Source organism: Tamandua tetradactyla, chromosome 26, assembly GCF_023851605.1.
Source record: "Tamandua tetradactyla isolate mTamTet1 chromosome 26, mTamTet1.pri, whole genome shotgun sequence".
Classification (NCBI taxonomy): domain Eukaryota; kingdom Metazoa; phylum Chordata; class Mammalia; order Pilosa; family Myrmecophagidae; genus Tamandua; species Tamandua tetradactyla.
Genome location: NC_135352.1, coordinates 20,349,998 through 20,376,871, shown reverse-complemented (window position 1 = coordinate 20,376,871; position 26,874 = coordinate 20,349,998). Strand labels below are relative to the sequence as shown.

Here is a 26,874-nt window from a genome sequence, read left to right as displayed (position 1 = left end):
ATAACTGCTGCATCATTATATTGATATTTCTTTTAGTCTCCAGTGTCTTGGAGAAGCTAGAAGGAAAAACCTAAAATTGTAGAACTGGAACCCACACCAAACTTTGAAATCTGTTCGATAACTAATTGTTGCAGTGTGCTTTGAAATTTATTGTTTTTTTGTATATATGTTATTGTTCATAACAATAACAATTGTTATTGTTAGAAACAATTGTTTCTAACTTCTGGCTCAAGCTTTCCGATTTCCTAAAACAATTCTGCCTGGGAAAGAGCATAGAAACCCCTTGGTTCACGAACAGGAGGAATCTCCTGCTTTAGCCCCTGTGCATGGGTATTTGTGACACCACAGATGTACCTTTATGCTGATGGCTTAAAAATAATGCCTAGGTGTCTTTTTTCTCATTTTAGCTCATTTCCCATCACACGAGGTATGAGCTAGAGAGAGTGGCTATCCACAAAGCACAAGTGCTAGTCCCCACGCAAGGGAACAAATTTCAGCCCCAGTGTCTAAATTATGTTCTATAGCTGAAGTGAGCAAAATTTTTCTGTATATGGCCAGAGAGTAAACTTTGTGAGCCATTGACAATCTTTGCCACTCTAGAGTGAAAGCAGCCATTGACAAGACATAAGCCAATGAGCATGGCTGTGTTCCAATAAAATTTTAATGAACACTGAAACTATTTAATACATAGACATATTTAAAACATATTGTTATACAAGTCGAAAATAAAACGGTAAAAACCCAGTAAGTACAAACTTGACTAACTTAAAGAAAACTTGTATAGATATATTAATATCAGATAAGTAGATTTCATGACAAAACCTTATAGGGTTAGAATGTCACTATGTAACATTTTGAATTTCATATAATTTGGGGGTGTCACAAAATAGCCTTCTTTTGATTTTTTTCAACCACTTAAAAATGTGAAAGCCATTCTTAGCTCTTTGGTGGTTAAAAAAAAAAAAAGTAGTGGGCTGCATTTGGCTTGTGGGCCGAGGTTTGCCAACACCTGTTTGAAGGGAAATCACATTTCCCATAGAAAACACATTCAAAGGCCTCCTCCTTCAGTCTTGCTCTATCATCAGTGTTCATGGATTCTTCTTTAGATTACTGGATCAAACCTTACAGCTGATGCTGTTCTTATTTTGTTTTACTTTATTGTCTTTTAATGCAAGAGTTCACACATACAAATGCATATAGAGCATACTTAAGGTGTGAAGCACAATATATTAATTCAGGCATGGATTAAAGTAATAAGTATTACTTTAAACACTCCATGCACCTCTACCACAAGACAGGATTAAAGTAATACTTTAATTCTATCTTGTGGTAGAGGTGCATGGAGTGTTAATTCAGGACATGGCATGGAGGGGTGTGTAAGTGGGTGAATGTGAGTTTGGATTTGGGTGGAAGCAAAGGCATATAAGGTTTGCATATTATTTTTAATGGTTGTCGTAATTTGTTGATTTTGCCTTTTACTTAATGAAAGGACTGCATTTTCTCATTTGTACAAATGTGCCTCTGGTCTAGTAAGTTGATGCCATATTTTCCTCCCTGTATTAGTTTGCAAGCTGCTGGAATGTGATATACTAGAACTGGAATGGCTTTTAAAAGGGAGAATTTAATAAATTACAAGCTTACAGCTCTAAGCAAGGAAAGTGTTCAAACTAAGGCACCAACAAGAAGTTACCTTCACTCTGCATTATGTTTCTTTGATTCACTTTTTGTTATCTCATATAGCTTGTTCATTATAATTTCACATATGCATGTTTTGCTATTGTGTAATTACAGTATAATTTCATCATTTCCCTGACAACAAGCATTTGGGTAATTTCCATATTTTTGTTATTACGGATAGTCTAGCTGTAGGTATTCTAAGGTATATCCCTCTGTTTATTGAACAATTTTTCTCCTAAGTATTTTCAAACCATAGTTTTTGGTACATACAAATTTAAAATTGTTATATCTTCTGGATTAGCTGAACCTTTTATCTTTACATAGTGACATTCTAACCCTAGTAAGGTTTTGTCATGAAATTTATTTATCTGATATTAATATATCTATACAAAGTTTCTTTAAGTTTGTCAAGTTAGTACTGACTGGGTTTTTATCCTTTTATTTTCAATTTGTATAACAATATGTTTAGATAAGAATATGTTTTAAATATGTCTCTTTCAAATAGAAGAGAGTTAGATTTTTTTAAAATCAATTCTGAAAAGTTCTGCTTTTAACTGATAAGCTTAATGTTTTAACATTTGTTGTAAGTGACATACTCAGATATGTTATTACTCATTTTTATTTTATTATCTAGCTATTCCACATTTTAAAGATATATTCCTTCTCATATCTAGCCCTTATTAAGATTGAGTATATTTTGTCCTTTTTTGGTTATTATTTATTTCCACTCAATTTACTTGGATTAGTACATTCAATTTATTTTATTGAATATCCTTAATATTTTGCCATTCTTAAGTTAACAAATTATCATGTAAAACAATATCTGTTAAATCCTTTCAGAAAAACACAAGACCTTTAGACATTTTTGAATTTCGATGATCTATATTCAAAATCATGTGCCCTCATTATCCTGTATTTTATTTCTGTCTTGTATTTTAAAAGACAAATGTATTAGTTGATACGATTTGGGGCTATGTTTAATTTTCCATACATATTTATCATTTCATTTACTCAAAATTCTGTTTTACCTCTAATCTTCATTCCCAAATTATTTTTCATTTTCTTGAAAGTGCATCCTTTAGGAATGTCAGTAATAAATTCTTATAGATTTTAGTGATCTATAAACATCTTTATTGGACACTGTTTAATTGAATAAGAGTTTTGCTGAATGCATAATTGGCAATTCCTTTCTCTCAAAAGTTTGAAGGTACAATTTTCCCAATATTGGGAATGCTGCAGTCAATAAGTAATCTTTCATCTCTGGATGTCTGGATGCCTGTGTGATCTTTTTCTTTAGATGTTCTCCAGTTGAACTAATATGTCTAGTTGTGATTTTCTATATATTTTTCCTATTTGGGATATCATGTGCTTCCAGTATTTATGGATTCACATCTTTCAATGGTTTGAGAAAATTTTCAGCCATTTTCTCTTCAAATGTTGCCTCTTATTTTCTGTTTTTTGTGAATCTCCAATAAAGCAGATGTTAGCTATTTTATGCCAAATGTCTCTTAAAATAGTTTTCACTTTCTTTTTCCCCTCTCTACCACATAAAACTTAATTCCTTTAGCTCAATCTTTCTGACCAATAATTTTCTTTTCAGCTGTGTCTCATCTTCTGTTTAATCTATTCATTGAGGTGCATATTAAATTGGAACAATTACACTTCTCATTTCTTTTCATATCTGCCTATTGTTTCTTGATAAACTCTAACTGCTACCTTATATGTTACCTCACATTAAAAAAATCATTTTATACATAGGTATTCCACATAGCTGTTTGTGTATTCTCTATCTAACAATTTCAACCTCAAAATTCCTTCCTGGATCTAACCAGATATTTAGTTTGTATTAATGCTCACTCATGGTGGCTTGCTTCCTTATGTGTTTGGTGATATTTATGAACACATCCTTGCTTGATTTCAGTCTCTGTAATGAGTGCCTCTGTAGGTAATGTTGTTTTCAAGAGAAGTTTTATATCTACTTTTGTTAGAAGTTGTGCTATTTCATGTTAAAACATTTAAAAGGGGAAAATTGTATCACTTTATCCCTTCAAGTCCCTTCTTTAACGAAGATTTTGGTTTAGTTTCTCATCTCATTATTGAACCAAGGCTTAATATTTGGCTTGTAGAATTATCATCAGCGTTTGCTTTAGGGAAAGCATGTTTTTCCAGCTTCTATGCTAATGACCACTCCCAAATTCAGTTTTTGTTAATAGTTTTTTCATATTTTTTTTTCCTCTGGAGGTGTCAGGTAGAGGTCCTTGGAGATTTTCCTAATCACTATCTGTCTCTATGAAAGAGGTCAAATTAAGGTGCTCTGGCCTCCATTTGCCAGGCAGTAGAATCTTTCTTTAATATAACAGCCACTGGCTTGGATCCATTAGAACAAGATCCCTGTGAACCAATGGACAGTACATCCTACCTGAATGAGTATGTCAAATGGCAACGACTACTGCAGGAACATTTTTTTCATGTCTTTCCTTGACTAGTTCTATATTTCCCTTTGTACCCACATATCTAATAGCTGAAGTTGTCTGAGTAGAGACAATACAATGTGGACTAGTGGAGATCAGCTCTTGCAATAATCATGAGTAAATCAGCTTCTCTGTTTGGCCCAATTGCACTGGCCCATCTTTCCTTGAAATTAAAATTAAAATTTCAAAAGAGCCATGGCTAGGCTAGATGTGCTGACAATTGGCATAATATCCCCTTATATTAAATATCATCACATTACCTACCCAGAAAGTACAGGCTTTTTATTTGGAGCAGAGAAATTCCTGAACTTTTTTAGATTATGCTCTCCTTCAATTAGGTAGAAGGAACAGTATACAGAGAGGACAAGAATGAAGGGGCATTTCCAGATTTCTGATGTACCTATTGGAAAAACTGAACACAAAATCTAATAAGAATATGATGGTATTGTGAGCCATTGATTGTATACTTTGGATGGATTGCATGGTGTGAGACTATATCTCAATAAAATTGTATTAAAAATGAGAATGTGAGGAAGAATGAAGATGTTTTGAGGAAATCAATTGTGATTATACACAAAGTCATTTTATGTACAATCATATTGCTACCTGTTCTGTGAAGGAATGTGGTGTTGTTACCTTGAAGAAATTACAAATAAATAAAAGTTTATTCTGTCCCCAAAAGAGAATCTAATAAAAATTTCATATTGATTTTCTGTTCAATTATATACATGCTGATTTTAGTTTTCCTATGTTTTGATATATTTGTGACTGGTCCATGGCGGATAAAACAAACAATAATATGAAAAGGCAAATTCGTTGATGATCACCTAAGAGAAAAAGCAATTGTTTATGAGACTCTGTAGGAAGCTTCAGGATCCTCTTTTCACCTTTTAATTTTTAAAAGTTCTAAAAACGTTAGTTTTGTAATATATATCACATCTCGGTAAATAAACCATTTGATATAGATATATGCTATGTATTTCTTGGATGAATGGTAGTAAATGGGATTTAATTTAAAACTCTCTGAGGGTAAAATAAATAATGAAATGTCTCTGCAAATCTAAAGGAAATGAAAAATATGTATTTTCTATTGATTCATTGCATAGCGTTGAGTTACTGAAAAAGTAAAGGACAGGACCCTGAAATATATATGTGAAGATTCTTGAAAACAACATTCAAGTTAAGAAAAAGTACACACAATTTCATGTCTTGGGTAATCTTCCAGTAACTTAAAGTGTACACAGACATCTTTTCAGATGTATATTCCTATTCCCATCAGATATTTTTCATAATGTTTTTTGACTCGACATTCAAGCATTTCTTTTTACTCTCTATAGGACTAAAAGATACAAATGGGCAATAATATATCTGCAGCTCTTCCCCTAGAAATTTGGTACTTCACTTCAAGTTAACATTACTTCTAATCACCTGCAATATTTCACAGTAATGGTAACCACCATGGGACGACAAAACAGATATGGCACTGTTAAAACCAGGAAATACTAAATGTACTTTGTCCTTGTCATCGCTGGGGATTTTATGGCCTGCATATAAGTACATATTTAATGATATGTATGGGATTCAACACTATTTAAATGAATAATATATCACATAAATAGACAAACATAAAACACAGGGATTTGAAGCACTTGAAAATTTGGACATCAACTAATAAAGTTTAAACTGGCAAATGTAAATGAGAAAAACAAGCCAGAGTTATTTATGATATGGAGAATATACTGTCAAAGAGACCCGTAAAAGTATTTTAAAAAGAAATGGTAAACTGTGAAAAATAATCTCAAATTTTAAATAAGAGAGCAATTGGATGGTTCAAATAGGAATTGGCAGTATATAGATCATTGGGTGATCTTGACAAGAATAATTTAAGAATGGCATGAGTGGAAGCCTGACAGGAGTTGGTGCTGTGTGAAATGGGGGATTGAAAGTGGGAAATATGTCTATGTATAAAAACAAAAAATGTTTAGGAAATTGCATTTTCAACTGCAGCAAACAAATAGGACCATGAAAATCAAGAATGCAAATTTAAAGAAGAGCTTTTCTAGTTGATTAAAACATTCAACAAATAGTTATTAGGTTTGTCTATCTTCTAGGGCTTTTCTAGGTGATGAGGACAATTCTGAATAAGATTGACAAAGATTCTCATGGAGCTTACAGAGAATAAACTACATTAAGTAAAATTTCAAACATGTTTTCTGGTGATAAGCACTAAGGGGGGGGGGTATAAAACAGAGGTTCAGGAAAGGGTAAAATGAAATGTCAATTGAGGTTGGGGAAAAACCTTACTGAGAAAGTGGCTTTTGAGTAAAGACCTGAAGGAAATGAGAAAGCCACAGTTTTGGATATCTCTGGGGAGAGCATCAAAGTCAAAAGAAACATATAGTATAAAGTCCGTGAGAAAGGAGTGCAGCTGAGATGTTCCGCCAACAATGTGACAAAGCACACAGGAGAAAAAAGAGAAAACATAGGCAGGTAGTGAGCAGCAGAACATACACAATCTGGGGGTCACAGTGAAGAATTTGCCTTTTTCTCTGAGACAGGGAGCCACTGGAGGATTTTCAGCAGAGGCATGACATGCTAAGATTAACCTTTTAACAGGACCTCTGTGACTGTTGTGCTAGGAACAGTGGAGAGGCAAGGGCAGAGTCAGATCAGTCAAGAGCTAATTCAATAACTAAGGAGAGAGAACAAGGTGCTGAGGTCACAGTGGCACAAATTGGATTAGTGAGAAGTGATAGAACTGGATGTATCTTTAAGGTAAGGTTGCATTTTAAGGTAAGGTAAGGATTTGCTGACGGTATAGTTGAGGCTTTTCAGAGAAATGGAAGAGTTGAAGATGGCCTCAAGACTTTGAGCATTAGAAATTGAAAGAACTGAGAGGGAACCAGGTTCTGGATGTGGTTGATAAGTATCAAGAGCTCAGATTTTGTTGTATGGCAAGGGCATCAGACATCTATATGGAGACATCAATTAAGACTATTGGAGATAAAGTCTAAAGTTCAGGGGAGATACATGGGCAGAAGATGTAAATGTAGGAGTCAGGCAGCAAATAATATTTAAAACAGTGAGACTGGATGAAAACACCTAGGGAGTAAGTGGAAATAGAAAAAAAGAGCTCAATAACTGAGCCCAGGGTTACACAAAGTTTAGAAAGTTGACATATGAGAAGAAATAACAAAAAGAGTATGAATAGGAATGACAGAAAAGTACGAAAGTGAGGTAAGGTGACGTCCTGAAATCCAAATATAGGGAATGTGTAAAAAAGGGCAGACTGATCAATTGGTCAAATGTTGCTATGTTAATTAAGATGGGGAACTGCAAAATGACATTGGCTTCAGTAATCTGACTTCACTTTTGCCATTTCGTACAGCAGTGTTCAGGGAAATGCAAATTAAAATCATATAGTGTTTTATGGGTACCCGGGTAGTTTAGTGGTTAGAATGCCTACCTTTCACGTGGGAGAGCCGGGTTCGATTCCTGGACCATGCACCCAAAAAAATAAAATAAAATCAATCAATCAATCAATCAATCAATAAAACCATATAGTATTTTAAATGAAAGAGATTTGCTTTTTTTTTTTAACCTCTCCTCATTAAGTGTTAACAAGCATGTAAAATTGGATACAATTATACACTCCTGACAGGAATAAAAACTGATGAACATTAGGAAAACAATTTTTCATTATTTTGTAAATGTGCAGGCGACAGATATTAGCCCACCATTCTACCTCATCATTCCATACTCTAAGAAAATGTTTACACAAATCACCAGGAGAACTTTCGTAGCTGCCTATTTGTAAAAGTTAAAAGCTGGATCAAGCCAAATGCTCATTAAAAGTAGAACTGATAAATACATTTGGAATAAATTAATACAAGGAAATAAGGTGAAGAATATATGAAGTAAACTTATAACAATGTAGATGATAAGCTACATAATATTAAGAAATAAATTAAATCTCATAGAATGAATACAATGATTTCTATTTAGATATAATTAATAAACAAGAAGAATAGTATAAATATAACTTTAAGGTAACAAACATATGTTATAAAATTATATATTTTCCTCAGAAAGCCAAGTACAGGATGTAAATGTAAAATGGTACAGCTGCTATGGAAGACAGTTTGGTGGTTCCTCAGAAAGCTAAGTAGAGAACTACCATATGACCAGCAATCCCACTATTACGTATATACCCAAAAGAATTGAAAGCAGGGACTCGAACAGATATTTGCATACCAATGTTCATAGAGGCATTATTCACAATTGCCAAAAGATGTAAACAATACAAATGTTCATCAATAAATGAATGGATAAACAAAATGTGCTACATACATACGATGGAATATTAGTCAGCTGTAAGAAGAAATGAAGTTGTGATGCATGTGCCAGCATAGGTGAACCCTGAAGACATATTTGAGTGAAATAAATGATATTGTACAATTTCGCTGATAGGAAATAATTATAATAAGGAAACTCAGAGAGTCAGAATCTAGACTACAGGTTACCAGGGGCTGGGTTGGTCATAAAGAATGGGCAGTTAATGCTTAAATTGTACAGAATTTCTGCTTGGGTTGAGTGTAAGTTTTGGAAATGAATGGTGGTGATGGTAGCACAACATTGTGAATGTCATTAACAAAACTGAACCATATATGTGAATATGGTTAAAGGGGGAAATTTTAGGTTATATATATACTAATGAGAAGATACTATATCAACTTTATGTAAATAAATAGACAATATATAGACAATATAGATGAAATGGACAACTTCCTAGAAAGGCATGAACAACCAACATTGACTCAAGAAGAAATAGACCCCAAGAAACCAGTCACAAGGAAAGAAATTGAATTAGTCATTAAGAAGCTCCCAAAAAAGAAAAGTCCAGGACAAGATGGCTTCATATGTGAATTCTACCAAACATTCAAGAAAGAATTTCTACCAATTCTGCTCAAACTCTTCAAAAAAACTGAAGAGGATGGATGCCTACCTAACTCATTCTATGAAGCCAAATCACCCTCACACCAAAGCCAGACAAAGATATTACAAAAAAAGAAAACCACAGGCCAATCTCTCTAATGAATATAGATGCAAAAATCCTCAACAAAATTCTTGTAAATCAAATCCAGCAGCACATTAAATGGATTATACACTATGACCAAGTAGGATTCATCCCAGGTATGCAAAGATGGTTCAACATAAGAAAACCAATTAATGCAATACACCATATCAACAAATCAAAGCAGAAAAACCATATATCATCTCGACTGATGCAGAAAAGGCATTTGACAAAATTCAACATGCTTTCTTGTTGAGAAACACTTCAAAGGATAGGAATAGAAGGGAACTTCCTCAACATGATAGAGGAAATATATGAAAAACCCACAGCTAGCATCATCTTCAATGGGGAAAACCTGAAAACTTTCCCCCTAAGATCAGAAATAAGACAAGGATGTCCACTATCATCATTGTTATTTAACATTGTGTTGGAAGTTCTAGCCAGAGCAATTAGACAAGAAAAATAAACACAAGGCATCAAAATTGGAAAGGAAGACATAAAGCTCCCACTGTTTGCAGATGATATGATACTACATGGTGAAAACCCTGGAAAATCCACAGCAAAACTACTAGAGCTAATAAATGAGTTCAGCAAAGTGGCAGGTTACAAGATCAACACTCAAAAATTTGTGGTGTTTCTATACACTAGTAATGAACAATCTGAGGGGGAAATCAAGAAAAAAATTCCATTTACAATTGCAACCAAAACAATAAAATATTCAGGAATAAATTTAACTAAAGATATAAAAGACCTATACAAAGAAAACTACAAGAAATTGCTAAAAGAAATCACAGAAGACCTAAATAATTGGAAGGGCATACCATGTTCGTGGATTAGAAGACTAAATATAGTTAAGAAGTCAATTCTACCTAAATTGATTTACAGATTCAATGCAATACTAATTAAAATCCCAAAACTTACTTTTCAGAAATAGAAAAACCAATAACCAAATTTATCTGGAGGACAGTGTGTCCCAAATAGCTAAAAGTATTCTGAGGAAAAAAAATGAAGTTGGAGGTCTTACAGTACCTGACTTTAAGGCACATTTACTGGCATAAAGATAGATATACTGACCAATGGAATCGAATAGAGTGGTCAGATATAGACCCTCTCATCTATGGACAAATGATCTTTGATGAGGTAATCAAGCGAACTCACCTGGGACAGAACAGTCTCTTCAATAAATGGTGCCTAGAGAACTGGATATCCACATGAAAAAGAATGAAAGAGGATCTATACCTCACACCCTACACAAAAATTAACTCAAAATGGATCAAAGACCTAAATCTTCAGATTTAGAAGAAGTTTAGAAACATCTTCTAAAACTTCTAGAAGAAAATGTAGGGAAATATCTTATAAATCTTATAACAGGAGGTGGTTTTCTAGACCTTACACCCAAAGCACAAGCATTGAAGAAAGAAAGAAAGAAATGGGAACTCCTCAAAAGTAAACACTTTTGTGCATCAAAGAACTTCATCAAGAAAGTAAAAAGATGGTCTACACAATGGGAGACAATATTTGGAAACCATGTATCAGATAAAGGGTCTAGTATCCAGAATATATAGAGATTGTTCAACTCAACAACAAAAAGACAGACAACCCAATTACAAAATGGGCAAAAGACATGAACAGACACTTCACAGAAGAGGAAATACAAATGGCCAAAAAGCACATGAAAAGATGCTCAACTTCCATGGCTATTAGGGAAATGCAAATCAAAATCACAATGCGATATCATCTCACACCCACCAGAATGGCCATTATCAACAAAACAGAAAACGACAAGTGCTGGAGTGGATGTAGAGAAAGAGGCACACTTATCCACTGTCGGTGGGAATGTCAAATGGTACAACTGCTATGGAAGGCAGTTTGGCAGTTCCTCAGGAAGCTAAGTATAGAATTGCCATATGACCCAGAAATACCATTGCTAGGTATCTACTCAGACAACATGAAGGCAAGGACGCAAATGGACATTTGCACACCAACATTTATAGCAGCATTATTTACAATTGTGAAGAGATGGAAATGGCCAAAATGTCCATCAGTAGACGAGTGATTAAACAAGCTGTGGTATATACATACAATAGAATATTATGCAGCTATAAGACAGAATAAAGTTATGAAGTATGTAAAAACATGGACGAAACTTGAGGACATTATGCTGAGTGAGATTAGCCGGAAGCAAAAGGACAAATGCTGTATGGTCTCACTGAAACGAACTGACATTACTGAATGAACTTGGAGAATTTTTGTTGAGAACAGAGACCATCAAGAGATAGAAATACGGTAGATACTGGGTAATTGGAGCTGAAGGGAGACAGGTAGTACAAGACTGATTGTAAAAATTCAGAAATGGATAGCACAACACTACCTAACTTTAATACAATAATGTTAGAACACTGAGTGAAGCTGAATGTGAGAATGATAGAGGGAGGACGTGTGGGGGCATAAGTGAAATCAGAAGGAAAGATAGATGATAAAGACTGAGATGGCAAATCTAGGAATGCCTGGAGTGTATAATGCTAGTGACTAAATGTACAAATTAAAAAATGATTTTGCATGAGGAAGAACAAAGGAATGTCAATATTGCAGGGTGTTGAAAGTAGATGGTCATTCATATTTTAAAAGTTTAACTTATGTGTGAGACTAAAGCAAATAATGTTTATTTTGTACAAAATTTATATTTTGACTAGTGCATTTCTTAATATAACTTATGTGGGAAAAAATACAAAATTAAAAGAAAAAGGTGCTCAATTTCATACATTAAAAAATTTTAAAACAAGTTAACTTCAATTACATCTATCAAACATTTTTCCTTATTAAAAAAAAGGTGTACATAAGGCAATGAGATTATAAACACAAGATTCATGACATGGCTTCCACTGGGGGAAGAGAGAAGAAACTGGGATTATGGAAACATAGAAGACTTGAAAGATGATGGCAATGCTCTATATCTGGAACTATTCAGTGGGAATACTCAAAATTATTGCTATTATACCTTAGGTCCTTCATGTATGTTACAAACATCAGGGTATATTCACACAGTATTTAATAAAACCATTCAGAAAATTATTGATAATATTTACAAAGTATAAGTATATTTTATAGGCTAAGTCCCCATTTAATATACTCTTATAACATCATGAAGTTCTCCCCTGTAACATTTATCATAGTTGTATTTTTACATTTCTCTGTGCAAAGCTTAAATAAAACCTGAACCTGTGCTTTTAAGCCACCTCTTTTATAACAAACATCTAGCACAGTTACCATAGTATAGTAGGTTTTTAATAAATGCTGCATGAGGGTGGGCCATGGTGGTTCAGCAGGCAGAGTTCTTGCCTATTATGCCGGAGACCCGGGTTTGATTCCCGATACCTGCCCATGCAAAAAATAAATAAATAAGTGAAAAAAAAATAATAAATGCTGCATGAAAAAAAAAATAAATGAATGCACGGATGAAAATAATAATTTATGCAATATACTTAACTTAAAATTTCTCCTACTTTATGACTGTATATGGTATTTTAGGGCTTAAAAATTTAATTGTTCGCCATATCTGAATATGACCTTCTGTTGCTGGTGACCAGTTGTAAAGTATATGTACAAGTTTTTACAGATCCTGCTGAAGAAAGACATAAAATATCCAACCATCCATTCTCTTAGTCAGCAATTCTTTTCCAAGTAGCTATGATATAGCAGACCAGGCTAGGGGTTCCTGTGACTCAGCTTTGCACCATACAAACAAGGGTCCTCCTTCATTGTGGTAATATTTTAGAGAAGAAATAACATCGTAACAAGCAAATTAATATGAAGAGTTCAACCAATGTAAAGTGCAATGCAGGGAAAAAAAATAACACTAAGATAGATAATAGAATAAAAAGAGCCTGAGAGTTTGGTGGGGAGGGCACAGGCAGGCTTCTTTTAGTTGGGTAGGCAGAGAGTTCTTACATTTAAGGTGAGACTTGAATGAGTAAAAGGAACCAACCATGCAAAGATCTGGGAGAATTGCATTCAGACAGAAGGAATATAAAAACGTATGGCAAGAATAAGCTTGGCAAATTCAAGAAGTTGAAAAAGGCCAGTGTGACTGGAAAAGTCTTAATGACAGCAATCAAGGCAGGGAGGTACAAAGAGAATGGATTGTGCAGATTTTATAGATTTGATTGAAAATTAGGAATCTACTCCAATTGCAATGAGATGCCTCTGAAGAATTTTAAGTTGGAAATTATATGCACAAAAGGAACGACCTTAAAGAGAGGAAAAGAAGAGACTGCTATTATTGTCCTTGTTCTAGTTTGCTAGCTGCTGGAATGCAATATACAAGAAGCAAAAAGGCTTCTAAAAGCAGGAATTTATTAACTTGCTAGTTTACAGTTCTAAGGCCATGAAAATATCCCAATTAAAGCAAGTCTATAAAAATGTTCAAATTAAGGCACCGATAAGAGGTTACCTTTACCCAAGAAAGACCGATTAAGTTCAGGGTTTCTCTCTCAACTGGAAAGGCACATGGAACATAGCGATGTCTGCTAGCTTTTGCTCCAAGCTTCTAATTTCATGAAGCTCATCCAAGGGTGTTTTCCTTCTTCATCTCCAAAGGTTTCTGGCTGTGTGGGCTCTCGTGGTTCTCACTGCTCTCTCAGAATCTCAAGCCTTTACCCAAATGCTTCCTCTTTCAAAGGATTCCATAAACTAATTATGACCCACCTGGAATAGGAGAGTCACATCTCCCTCTAATCCAAAATTAATACCTACAATTGGGCGAGTCATATCTTCATGGAGATAATCCAATCTAGTTTGCAGCCTCAGTGCTGAATAAGGATTAAAAGAAATGGCTGCCTCCACAAGATGGATTGGGTTAAAACATGGCTTTTCTAGTGTACACAAAACCTTTCAAACTAGCACAGTCCTGATATGTTTTTGGAAAAGGGTATTAGTTAGGGCAACCATAAGGTCCTAGTTTAACCATGTTGTACCATAAAAATTAATATTTCCCAGGTTGGATAAATTTTTTGATCTTATGGTATTAGTTAACCTATCTGGAAAACTTTATAAACATTTGTTAAAACATTACAACACAAAATATTTCCCTCTCATTATATGACCATTTTGCAGAAGACAGAAAATAAATTTGCTTAGAAATTATTTAGGCAACACACCACCTGGATATAGCTCAGTGTTTTGTACTAGACCTTTCTTAATTCCACTCCAGTGTTAGGGTTTTATGAAATATATTAGGTTGAGACTTATGAGACAGTACAAAAACTGCTTCAAGAAATTATCCAAATGGATTATAAATCATCTTTTTATTATCCTCACAGTTGCTGCTCAATTGTTTAGATAGGAAAGAGGCATTGAACTCGTTTATCAGCTTGAACAAAAGTAGAAAAGCAATAAAATGCCCAGAAAAGTATCACACAGGGGCAATAAAGTCGTGATAAAAATGACTTGGATTTTGTTATTCATATTTGCTGTTTGGAATCCAGTACTTACAGACAGACAAGGGGGCCTTTTATTATACAGAATAAATCATTCAAAACTGTTGAGTTGTAAAAGTTAAAATACTACAAATGCCACATATTCTTTCTTTTCCACTCCCTTTCCTTCTCTATTCTGTAGCAAGGGTTTTAACTACGTAAAATGGAATCTAAGAAGGAAAAGCAAATAAAGCGTGAAGCATCCTACTTCCACTGGAGTAGTGAAAGGCAACAAAATTGCAGACATTAAAATCTAGAGTATTTAAAAATTGCAGAAATCCAATCCAGCTAAAGTTTTCTAGGAACCAAGCCACACATTCGCTTTTGGCAATTTTAGATGTTTTGCTATTTACATATCTATTGCAGTCACAGTAACATAACTTTTCTTTTGAGTTTTTAATATTTTATTTTAATTGGTGTAGAGTCTAAAGTATAAAACTTATTGATGTAGGGTCTAAACCACAAGTTATGTGGAAATAAACTGAACATAACTGTAAACAAAAGGAAGAAATTTAAATATCACACCCAGTTGCAAGCTGCACATCCTACAAATAACCCTTGGATTTCACTTGGAGATAACTGTTTTATTCCCACTTTCAATCCATTGGCACCATCACTTTCCTCTTGAGAAGGCAGCTTTTCAGGACTATAACTTAGGTTCTATGATGGCTTTGCCATTAGGAAAATCATGACTTTAAGTGATTATTATTGAAGTCTACCTAACACGGGAATTATATTTCTAAAACATTTTGCTGATAAGGTCATTGCTGTAATTTTAAAAAAAAGGTCAGTAATATCCAGTTACTCACAAGATATAATCTCGATATCTTAATATGTTGTATGTTATAAATATCATTTCACAGACCAACCTTCTGTCTTTAACTTCCACCACTAGCCCCATATGGACCTTGAGTTCAGTCATATACACCTAACACATTTTTGCTCATTTCTCTACTAATAATTGATTTTTAAGACGATATGATATGCCCTACTTTCTCTGAAGGCTGTCATGACTACAAACCCTTGGGAAGAATTCATTTCTCCTGCTCCCATTTTCCACAGCACCAATACATATCTTTCTTCGGTGAAGGAGGCACTAAAATTCATTGACCACTCTTCCTGGGTTGGTATTATCGTCTTTGTTGTAGCCTTACTCTACATGACTATGCTGGGTGAAGGAGACCCAGTAAGAATGTCTTCCTACACTTAGAGGCATTGTGAGTCAGAGAGGCATTGAGCATTAAAAAGTTGAACAGAGCTATAAGAGAGAGCCATGATTCCCTATTATCAGTTCAAACTAACTCTCATTATATCCTTCTGCCTTATATTTCATCATAGTTATTTTTCTAGTCACCTCAGTAGATCTACCACTTGTGGTGCACAAAGAAGGGGCACCGCACAATTATTCCTGAATATTTAAAGTTTAAAACTCTCTCCAATGACCATCCTGATCTGTGGGGTTCATCCTTGTCACCTGCAGGCTAAAGCAAAAGGTGTGGAATCGCAACCCTCCATCCTGCTCCAGTCCTGAAGCCTGTGAGCCCCGGTGCTCCCCAAGTTCTGTTGAGGCAGAGCTGGCAAGAGATGGACTTGATTGGTATGACTGGATTGACGTGAGCCAAGAAGGGGTTCTCAGGACAGGTAGTTTTCCTCCCTAAAGCCTCACATTTTAATTCAGGTTTTCCAGACACTTTTAAGCACTCTCCAAACCACCCGTATGCAATAAGAGAGAGGGAGCAAGCACACTGATCTCTGGAAATGGTCTGCTTAAACACGCTGTTGGGTGATACAGAGGCAAACAATAGCAAAAAAACAAGAAAACCGTGGTCATTTTTCTGTTTCTGGCTCTTGGTCACATCCACCCACACATCCCCACCAGGTCTCCCTGATGCATGTGCTTCTGCTCTCTGCTGTTTTCCCTTGACTCAGGAGGTTGCCACCTTTTCACACATAATCAAAAAAGGAAAGATAGGGCAGGGGTGCTTTAGAGTGTGGTGGGGGTGGAGTGGAGTGTGGATAACGGGGTTCACATGTGGAATGTGGTGGGAGTTGCGGGCCATGAGGTAGGGACAGCGTGTGTGAAGGTAGCGCGTTCAAGGAATGCGGCTTGGCTTACTTCCTAGCCCCCGTTTCCCCATGTATGCACTCCTGACAGCTGTGGGCCTCCATTTGGAAAGGGGCCTTTTAGGCTCTCTGAACTAACTGGCAGATCTCCAGTTCCCTGTGCCTCAGTTCTTGAGCTTTTGCAACAAGGTCCTCCCTATGTGGTGGAGAAGACCCTCCCAGACCATTACCCCTGGAATCACCATCCCACTTGCCTTCCCATCCCTTCTTAAGCTGTTTCTTGGGGTAGGGGTGAACTCGACTTATCCTATTCCACCATCTTCCTAGAACTTTCTCAGATAAAGTATCTAGTTAACCAATATGGTGGTGTGAGATGTTCCAGGGTTCCATCTTCCACAAAGACCTTAAACAACTATCAGAGACTGGCAGAGTCATCATCATCAGAGTTCTAGAATACAGAAATTAAAGCCTCCACATGGCTCCTACACCAGATAAGCCCTAAAACCCAGAGGTATTAGTGTCTCGAAGAACATCAACCAGTTTCATTCCCCTACTACATAATATCAACACCACTTTCCAGCAAGGTGGAGTTCAAATTGTCATTTGCCTAATATCCCTGAAGACTGAGTGATCAGGTGGATGGTCCCTCAGCTTGTTCATCAATTACAGTAACTGCTGGTGTTGGAACAGGGCCACCACCTGTCCCTCTGTGTCATCTCTACCTGGAGAATTGGCTCCTCATCTTCCAACTCCTTTACATATCATCACCACCACCACCTTTGTTGGGTGAACGTCTCCAGGATCACTGCTTGCTCTCATTTATGAAATGAAGCAGAAATAACTTTATAAAAAAAAAAGAAAAAAAATCCATGCGTCTTGATTTTATTGAAAAGTGGGGCCATTTGCAGTGCTAGCTGAAAGCAGGGAGCCCCTCGTGAGCAGGGCTGAAGGTGGCAGAGCCCTGGGGTACACAGCGATTGCAAGACTGGGCTTTATCTTTTTACCCTCTCTGAAAAAAAAAATAGGGGCTGAAACATATTTGTTAGATGAATTTTAATCAGGTAAATATGTTTTCTATTTGAATAATCATTAATGGAGAAATTGTGTTATCCTCAGGGACACTTACACAGCAGATGTATAATTTCAGAGATGCATAATAGTCAATTAAATATTCATATGCTGTTATCTCTGAGTCATAGGCCTTGTAAATTAAATGGCATATTTTGGCCATCTTCTTCCTCTTTTTTCTCTTTCTTTTCTTTTGCATATTTTACCAATATGAGTTTTAACTGACATTGTTCAAATCACTATTCCACATCGCCAAAGATGTTGTTACTTGTATAACCCAGAGAGAAATAAAAAACTGACATCCTTAAAAGTGCCATCTGTTGTTAAACCTACAGTTCCAGACTTCCCATGCTTATCAAGTGCAACCTAGGAATTTATTCCCAGTAAATATTGAGCACCCGTTATGTGCAACCACTGATGGCACAGTAGTGAATAGGCAGTCTTCTAATGATCTCTATTATTTGGCTCCCTTACAATCTATTTTTTTTCTGAGCAGCCATTTGATATTTTAAAAATATAAATCAGGAAATGCCATTTCTGTGATGGAACCTTCCAATGGTTTCCTAATGCACTCATCCAAGCTCTTGGCTAAAGTTTCCTAAGTCCTTTGTGACCTCTGGTCCTTTCTTTAATCCCTGTTACACATACCACTCGCCACTCTCCAGACACCCTGGCCTTTCTGCCTTTTAATGCACCAAGCAGAGACCTTGTATTTGATGTTCCTGAATCTGGAGGCTCTTCTCCCAAAATGGCCAAAGAACTCCAGGGCTCCAGGGCTCAGCTATGAGATCTCAGAGATGCCACAGCTGATCCATCTTTCTTTTTTTTAATTTTTTAAATTAATTTTTAAATTAAAAAAAAATGACAAGAAAGAAACACAAATATTCTTAACATATGATCATTCCATTCTACATATATAATCAGTAATTCATAATATCATCACATGTTGCATATTCATCATCATGAACATTTCTTAGAATATTTGCATCAATTCAGAAAAAGAAATAAAAAGGCAACAGAAAAAATTCATACATACCATAACCCTCACTCCTCCCTTTCATTGATCACTAGCATTTCAATCTAAGTTTATTTTAACATTTGTTCCCTGTATTATCTAGTTTTATTCCATATGTTTTACTATGGATAAACAGTAATGGATAAAATGGATAAAATTACGTCTGTTGATAAGGTAGATAAAAGGAGCCTCAGACACGAGATTTTCTACAATCACACAGTCACATTGTGAAAGCTATATCATTATACAATCATCTTCAAGAAACATGGCTACTGGAACACAGCTCTACATTTTCAGGCAGTTTCCTGCAGCCTCTCCATTACATCTTGACTAACAAGGTGATATCTCTTTAATGCGTAAGAATAACCTCCAGGATAACCTCTCCACTCTGTTTGGAATCGTTCAGTCATTGACACTTTATTTTGTCTCATTTCGCTCTTCCCCCTTTTGGTCGAGAAGGTTTTCTCAATCCCTTGATGCTGAGTCTCAGCTCATTCTAGGATTTCTGTTCCACATTGCCAGGAAGGTCCACACCCCTGGGAGTCATGTCACATGTTGACCGGGGGAGGGCAATGAGTTTGCTTGTTGTTTTGGCTGGAGAGAGAGGCCACATCTGAGCAACGAAAGAGGTTCTCTTGGGGGTGACTCTTAAGCCTAACTTTAAGTAGACTTGACCTATCCTTTGTGGGGTTAAGTTTCATATGAACAAACCCCAAGATTGGAGGCTTAGCCTATAGCTTCGGTTGTCCGCACTGCCTGTGAGTGATCCATCTCTTAAAAGGTGTTCTCACCTCAGTCCCCCCCTCACTAGGTGATATACCTTAAGTTCTACATGCAGTTTTGCATATATGAAAGTATCTCATTTATTTACTTGTCTACTGTCTATCTCTCTCCTACTACTATGTATGCTCCATGACACTAAGGACCATCTCTGTCTTTCTTCACTGCTATATTCCCAGGTCCTACAACAGCATCTGCAGCACATCAGTTGAACAACAAATAATTTCATGTGAATGCCTTGCAGTTTCTTCTACACCTGTCTTATTTCTAATTCCAGGCAAAGGGATCTGTGGCAGTAGAGGTTACAGAATCTGCCATTTGACTTGCTCAATAAATAAACGTTGAGTTGAAGCCTTCACATTGACATGAGAATAAGAATGTCTTTTTCAAAAACATGCTATGACTCCACTGACATAATTTCAAAAGAAATAACACATTACAGTTAAATGATTTTAACTCTGTTTTTCCTCATTTAAGTTTCTCTGAATATGGTGTTCTTTTTTTTTTCCTTTTAGTTCTCAATGTTTCCCTGTTGTTGTCTGAGATGTTAAATGATTTTTTTAGCTATTACTTGAGGATGTTCATTTATGCGAATGGATATATGTTTAAATTATTTAAGGTGCAACTTGATATATATTTGAAATACCATTACCTAACTTTAAAAATGCAGAGCAACCTGCTGAAATTCTCTTGCATTCATTTAACATTAACTGTTATGGTTTATTAAGGAGATATATTCTGAGGGGAGATGGCAGAAATTGTTTAAGGTGCATAATGTTCTAAGATTGCAAAAGTAAAAGTAGTTTTAGTATTTTCCTCAGAAGGATATTACATTTTAGATATAGGTGGCCTTGGTTGTGCTCTTCTTTTTGTTTGTTTGCTTTTTCTTAAGTTTGTAATCTTCAATATACAGTGTTGTATTTTTCTCAAAATACTTAGCTTAAAAGTGACTAGTGGCTTTGGCTGGAAGGCAGATTTTAAAAGCCATGAACTTGGATATTTAGCAGAAGAAACCTCCAAATTAAATGTCGAAAGTGCAGCCTGATTTCTCCTCGCAGCTTGTAGTGAAATGCAACAGGAAGGAGATAAGCTGAAAACTGAATTCTTGGGTACAAAAAAACCAGAAATTGAAGTTCTGGAAAATTCTGGGCCTCCAGAAAGGGAGACCCCAGAGAATAGTGTCCTGTGGGAGGATTTTACCAAATGTGGAACCAGCCAGCCATTTCATAGAAAGCCAGGATCAGACATAGAGTTATCCAGGAACAATTTGTGGAAACTCCTTATGTCTTACGGGCATGACCCAACACTACTGCATAGAAAGCGAATGAGAGGGCTGTGGGACCTGTATAAACAGAGCCGCTGCCAGTCTGGACTGGGGGGTTCAGAGAAGGGACACACTGGAGGAAAAACAACTTCAGAAGCAAAACCATGGAGGCTGAGGTCTGAAGTCAAGAAGCCTTGGGCCAGAAGAGCGGACCCATCCAAGTGTCTGAAGAGGGTGAGTTTGCCCCGAAGGCAGAGGATGGGCCTTCCACCTCTTTGCAGTGGAAGGGTCATGCTGCCTCAGGCCTTGGAGAGGGTGAAGCACATTCCTTGGGGTTTGGGGAGAGCCTTGCTACCATCACATGGTAGGATTGAGATGGGAGAGAGCTTGGGTGCAGCCCCAATGCTTGGAGAGGGTGAAGTCGAGAAAAAGGTGGTCTCCCCAATGTCCCCCAAGGTTGCATTCAGAGAGAGGCAGGCCTCTGTGTAGGCTCGTGGAAGGGGTGGGACTGTCGCTTTCTAAAGCCCTGAAGATGAATGACTCTCAGACTTTGAAATCTAATGGACTTTGCCCTGCGGGTTTTCAAAACTATGTGGGTCCTGTGACCCCATTGTTCCTTCCTCCCTATGGAAATGCATATATGTATCCTATGACTGTTCCTCCTTTGTATGTTGGAAGCAAATAACTTGTTCTGAGTTTTATAGGTCCAGAGACAGAGGATAATTTTACCGTAGATCAAACTATGCCTGTAACTAACTTTGATAGGAGTTTGTATGTTTCTAACTTTGTATTTCATTTGTATTGCTACTGAATTGGTTTAAGAATTTGTGATATTGTCATGAAATTAATATATTTTGTATATGGGGAAAACATGTCTTTTGTAGAGTCCAGAGGGTAGAATGTGCTGGTTTGAAAGGATGTATGTCCCCTAGAAGAGCCATGTTTTAATCTAAATCCCATTTTGTAAAGGCAGAATAATCCCTATTCAATATTGTATGTTTGAAACTGTAATCAGATCATCTCCCTGGAGATGTGATTTAATCAAGAGTGGTGGTTAAGATGGATTAGGTGATGACATGTCTCCATCCATTTGGGTGGGTCTTGATAAATTCTGGAGCCCTGTAAAAGTGGAAACATTTTGGAGAATGAAGGAGATTCAGAGAGAGCTAAGAGAATGCTTTAGCACCACGAAGCAGAGAGTCCAAAAGCCAACGACCTTTTGAGATGAAGGAAAATGCCTCCCAGGGAGTTTCATGAAACCAGAAGCCAGGAAAGAAAGCTAGCAGATGATACCGTGTTTGCCATATGCTCTTGCAGCTGAGAGAGAAGCCTTCACTGTGTTCACCATATGCCTTCTCAGTTGAGAGAGAAACCCTGAACTTCACTGGCCCTTTTGAACCAAGGTATCTTTCCCTGGATACATGCCTTTAATTGGACATTTCTACAGACTTGTTGTAATTGGGACATTTTCTTGGCCTTACAATTGAAAACTAGCAACTTTTTTTTTTAGCAACTTATTAAATTCCCTTTTTTTCACTTTTTTTTATTAATTAAAGAAAAAAAGAAATTAACAAAACATTTAGAAATCATTCCATTCTACATATGCAATCAGTAATTCTTAACATCATCACATAGATGCATGATCATCATTTCTTAGTACATTTGCATCGATTTAGGAAAAGAACTAGCAAAACAACAGAAAAAGATATAGAATGTTAATATAGAGAAAAGAAATAAAAGTAATAATAATAGTAAAAAAAAAGGAAAAAGAAAAAAAAGGCACAAACAGACAAACAAAAAAAAACACCTATAGCTCAGATGCAGCTTCATTCAGTGTTTTAACATGATTACTTTACAATTAGGTATTATTGTGCTGTCCATTTTTGAGTTTTTGTATCTAGTCCTGTTGCACAGTCTGTATCCCTTCAGCTCCAATTACCCATTATCTTACCCTGTTTCTAACTCCTGCTGGTCTCTGTTACCAATGACATATTCCAAGTTTATTCTCGAATGTTGGTTCACATCAGTGGGACCATACAATATTTGTCCTTTAGTTTTTGGCTAGACTCACTCAGCATAATGTTCTCTAGGTCCATCCATGTTATTACATGCTTCATAAGTTTATTCTGTCTTAAAGCTGCATAATATTCCATCGTATGTATATGCCACAGTTTGTTTAGTCACTCTTCTGTTGATGGACATTTTGGCTGTTTCCATCTCTTTGCAATTGTAAAATAACGCTGCTATAAACATTGGTGTGCAAATGTCCATTTGTGTCTTTGCCCTTAAGTCCTTTGAGTAGATACCTAGCAATGGTATTGCTGGGTTGTATGGCAATTCTATATTCAGTTTTTTGAGGAACCGCCAAACTGCCTTTCACAGTGGTTGCACCATTTGACATTCCCACCAACAGTGGATAAGTGTGCCTCTTTCTCCGCATCCTCTCCAGCACTTGTCATTTTCTGTTTTGTTGATAATGGCCATTCTGGTGGGTGTGAGATGATATCTAATTGTGGTTTTGATTTGCATTTCTCTAATGGCCAGGGACATTGAGCATCTCTTCATGTGCCTTTTGGCCATTTGTATTTCCTCTTCTGGTAGGTGTCTGTTCAAGTCTTTTTCCCATTTTGTAATTGGGTTGGCTGTCTTTTTGTTGTTGAATTGAACAATCTCTTTATAAATTCTGGATACTAGACCTTTATCTGATACGTCATTTCCAAATATTGTCTCCCATTGTGTAGGCTGTCTTTCTACTTTCTTGATGAAGTTCTTTGATGCACAAAAGTGTTTAATTTTGAGGAGCTCCCATTTATTTATGTCCTTCTTCAGTGCCCTTGCTTTAGGTTTAAGGTCCATAAAACCGCCTCCAATTGTAAGTTTCATAAGATATCTCCAACATTTTCCTCTAACTGTTTTATGGTCTTAGACCTAATGTTTAGATCTTTGATCCATTTTGAGTTAACTTTTGTGTAGGGTGTGAGATATGGGTCTTCTTTCATTCTTTTGCATATGGATATCCAGTTCTCTAGGCACCATTTATTGAAGAGACTGTTCTGTCCCAGGTGAGTTGGCTTGACTGCCTTATCAAAGATCAAATGTCCATAGATGAGAGGGTCTATATCTGAGCATTCTATTCGATTCCATTGGTCGATATATCTATCTTTATGCCAATACCATGCTGTCTTGACCACTTTGGCTTCATAATATGCCTTAAAGTCAGGCAGTGCAAGACCTCCAGCTTCGTTTTTTCCTCAAGATGTTTTTAGCAATTCGGGGCACCCTGCCTTTCCAGATAAATTTTCTTATTGGTTTTTCTATTTCTAAAAAATAAGTTGTTGGGATTTTGATTGGTATTGCATTGAATCTGTAAATCAATTTAGGTAGGATTGACATCTTAACTATATTTAGTGTTCCAATCCATGAACACGGTATGCCCTTCCATCTATTTAGGTCTTCTGTGATTTCTTTTAGCAGTTTTTTGTAGTTTTCTTTATATAGGTTTTTTGTTTCTTTAGTTAAATTTATTCCTAGGTATTTTATTCTTTTAGTTGCAATTGTGAATGGGATTCATTTCTTGATTTCCCCCTCAGCTTGTTCATTACTAGTGTATAGAAATGCTACCGATTTTTGAATGTTGATCTTGTAACCTGCTACTTTGCTGTACTCATTTATTAGCTCTAGTAGTTTTGTTGTGGATTTTTCCGGGTTTTCGACGCATAGTATCATATCGTCTGCAAACAGTGATGGTTTTACTTCTTCCTTTCCAATTTTGATGCCTTGTATTTCTTTTTCTTGTCTAATTGCTCTGGCTAGAACCTCCAACACAATGTTGAATAATAGTGGTGATAGTGGACATCCTTGTCTTGTTCCTGATCTTAGGGGGAAAGTTTTCAATTTTTCCCCATTGAGGATGATATTAGCTGTGGATTTTTCATATATTCCCTCTATCATTTTAAGGAAGTTCCCTTGTATTCCTATCTTTTGAAGTGTTTTCAACAGGAAAGGATGTTGAATCTTGTCAAATGACTTCTCTGCATCAATTGAGATGATCGTGTGATTTTTCTGCTTTGATTTGTTGATATGGTGTATTACATTAATTGATTTTCTCATGTTGAACCATCCTTGCATACCTGGGATGAATCCTACTTGGTCATGATGTATAATTCTTTTAATGTGTTGTTGGATTCGATTTGTTAGAATTTTGTTGAGGATTTTTGCATCTATATTCATTAGAGAGATTGGCCTGTAGTTTTCTTTTTTTGTAATATCTTTACCTGGTTTTGGTATGAGGGTGATGTTGGCCTCATAGAATAAATTAGGTAGCTTTCCCTCCACTTCGATTTTTTTGAAGAGTTTGAGGAGAGTTGGTACTAATTCTTTCTGGAATGTTTGATAGAATTCACATGTGAAGCCGTCTGGTCCTGGACTTTTCTTTTTAGGAAGCCTTTGAATCACTGATTCAATTTCTTTACTTGTGGTTGGTTTGTTGAGGTCATCTATTTCTTCTTGAGTCAAAGTTGGTTGTTCATGTCTTTCCATGAACCTGTCCATTTCATCTAAATTGTTGTATTTATTAGCGTAAAGTTGTTCATAGTATCCTGTTATTACCTCCTTTATTTCTGTGAGGTCAGTGGTTATGTCTCCTCTTCCATTTCTGATCTTATTTATTTGCATTCTCTCTCTTCTTCTTTTTGTCAGTCTTTCTAAGGGCCCATCAATCTTATTGATTTTCTCATAGAATCAACTTCTGGTCTTATTGATTTTCTCTATTGTTTTCATGTTTTCAATTTCATTTATTTCTGCTCTAATCTTTGTTATTTCTTTCCTTTTGCTTGCTTTGGGGTTAGTTTGCTGTTCTTTCTCCAGTTCTTCCAAGTGGACAGTTAATGCCTGAATTTTTGCCTTTTCTTCTTTTCTGATATAGGCATTTAGGGCAATAAATTTCCCTCTTAGCACCTCCTTTGCTGCGTCCCATAGGTTTTGATATGTTGTGTTTTCATTTTCATTCGCCTCGAGGTATTTACTAATTTCTCTTGCAATTTCTTCTTTGACCCACTCGTTGTTTAAGAGTGTGTTGTTGAGCCTCCACGTATTTGTGAATTTTCTGGCATTCCGCCTATTATTGATTTTCAACTTCATTCCTTTATGATCCGAGAAAGTGTTGTGTATGATCTCAATCTTTTTAAATTTGTTAAGACTTGCTTTGTGACCCAGCATATGGTCTATCTTTGAGAATGATCCATGAGCATGAGAAAAAGTTGTATCCTGCTGTTGTGGGATGTAATGTCCTATAAATGTCTGTTAAGTCTAGCTCATTTATAGTAATATTCAGATTCTCTATTTCTTTATTGATCCTCTGTCTAGATGTTCTGTCCATTGATGAAAGTGGGGAATTGAAGTCTCCAACTATTATGGTATATGTGTCTATTTCCCTTTTCAGTGTTTGCAGTGTATTCCTCACGTATTTTGGGGCATTCTCGTTCAGTGCATAAATATTTATGATTGTTATGTCTTCTTGTTTAATTGTTCCTTTTATTAGTAGATAGTGTCCTTCTTTGTCTCTTTTAACTGTTTTACATTTGAAGTCTAACTTGTTGGATATTAGTATAGCCACTCCTGCTATTTTCTGGTTGTTATTTGCATGAAATATCTTTTCCCAACCTTTCACTTTCAACCTATGTTTATCTTTGGGTCTAAGATGTGTTTCCTGTAGACAGCATATAGAAGGATCCTGTTTTTTAATCCATTCTGCCAGTCTATGTCTTTTGATTGGGGAATTCAGTCCATTAACATTTAGTGTTATTACTGTTTGGATAATATTTTCCTCTACCATTTTGCCTTTTGTATTATATATATCATATCTGATTTTCCTTCTTTCTACACTCTTCTCCATACCTCTCTCTTCTCTCTTTTCGTATCTGACTCTAGTGCTCCCTTTAGTATTTCTTGCAGAGCTGGTCTCTTGGTCACAAATTCTCTCAGTGACT

At 36.0% G+C, this 26,874-nt stretch overlaps 1 long non-coding RNA gene across 1 annotated transcript in view; it reads right to left on the bottom strand.

Moving 5' to 3' along the window:
* Positions 1-12,494: 12,494 nt before the first annotated feature.
* The window catches only part of LOC143669742 (uncharacterized), a 266,208-nt gene continuing 251,828 nt past the window's right edge, over positions 12,495-26,874 (bottom strand). The window contains exon 6 of the long non-coding RNA XR_013169025.1: positions 12,495-12,597. This is a non-coding gene — a long non-coding RNA (uncharacterized LOC143669742). The remainder of the gene's footprint in view (positions 12,598-26,874) is intronic.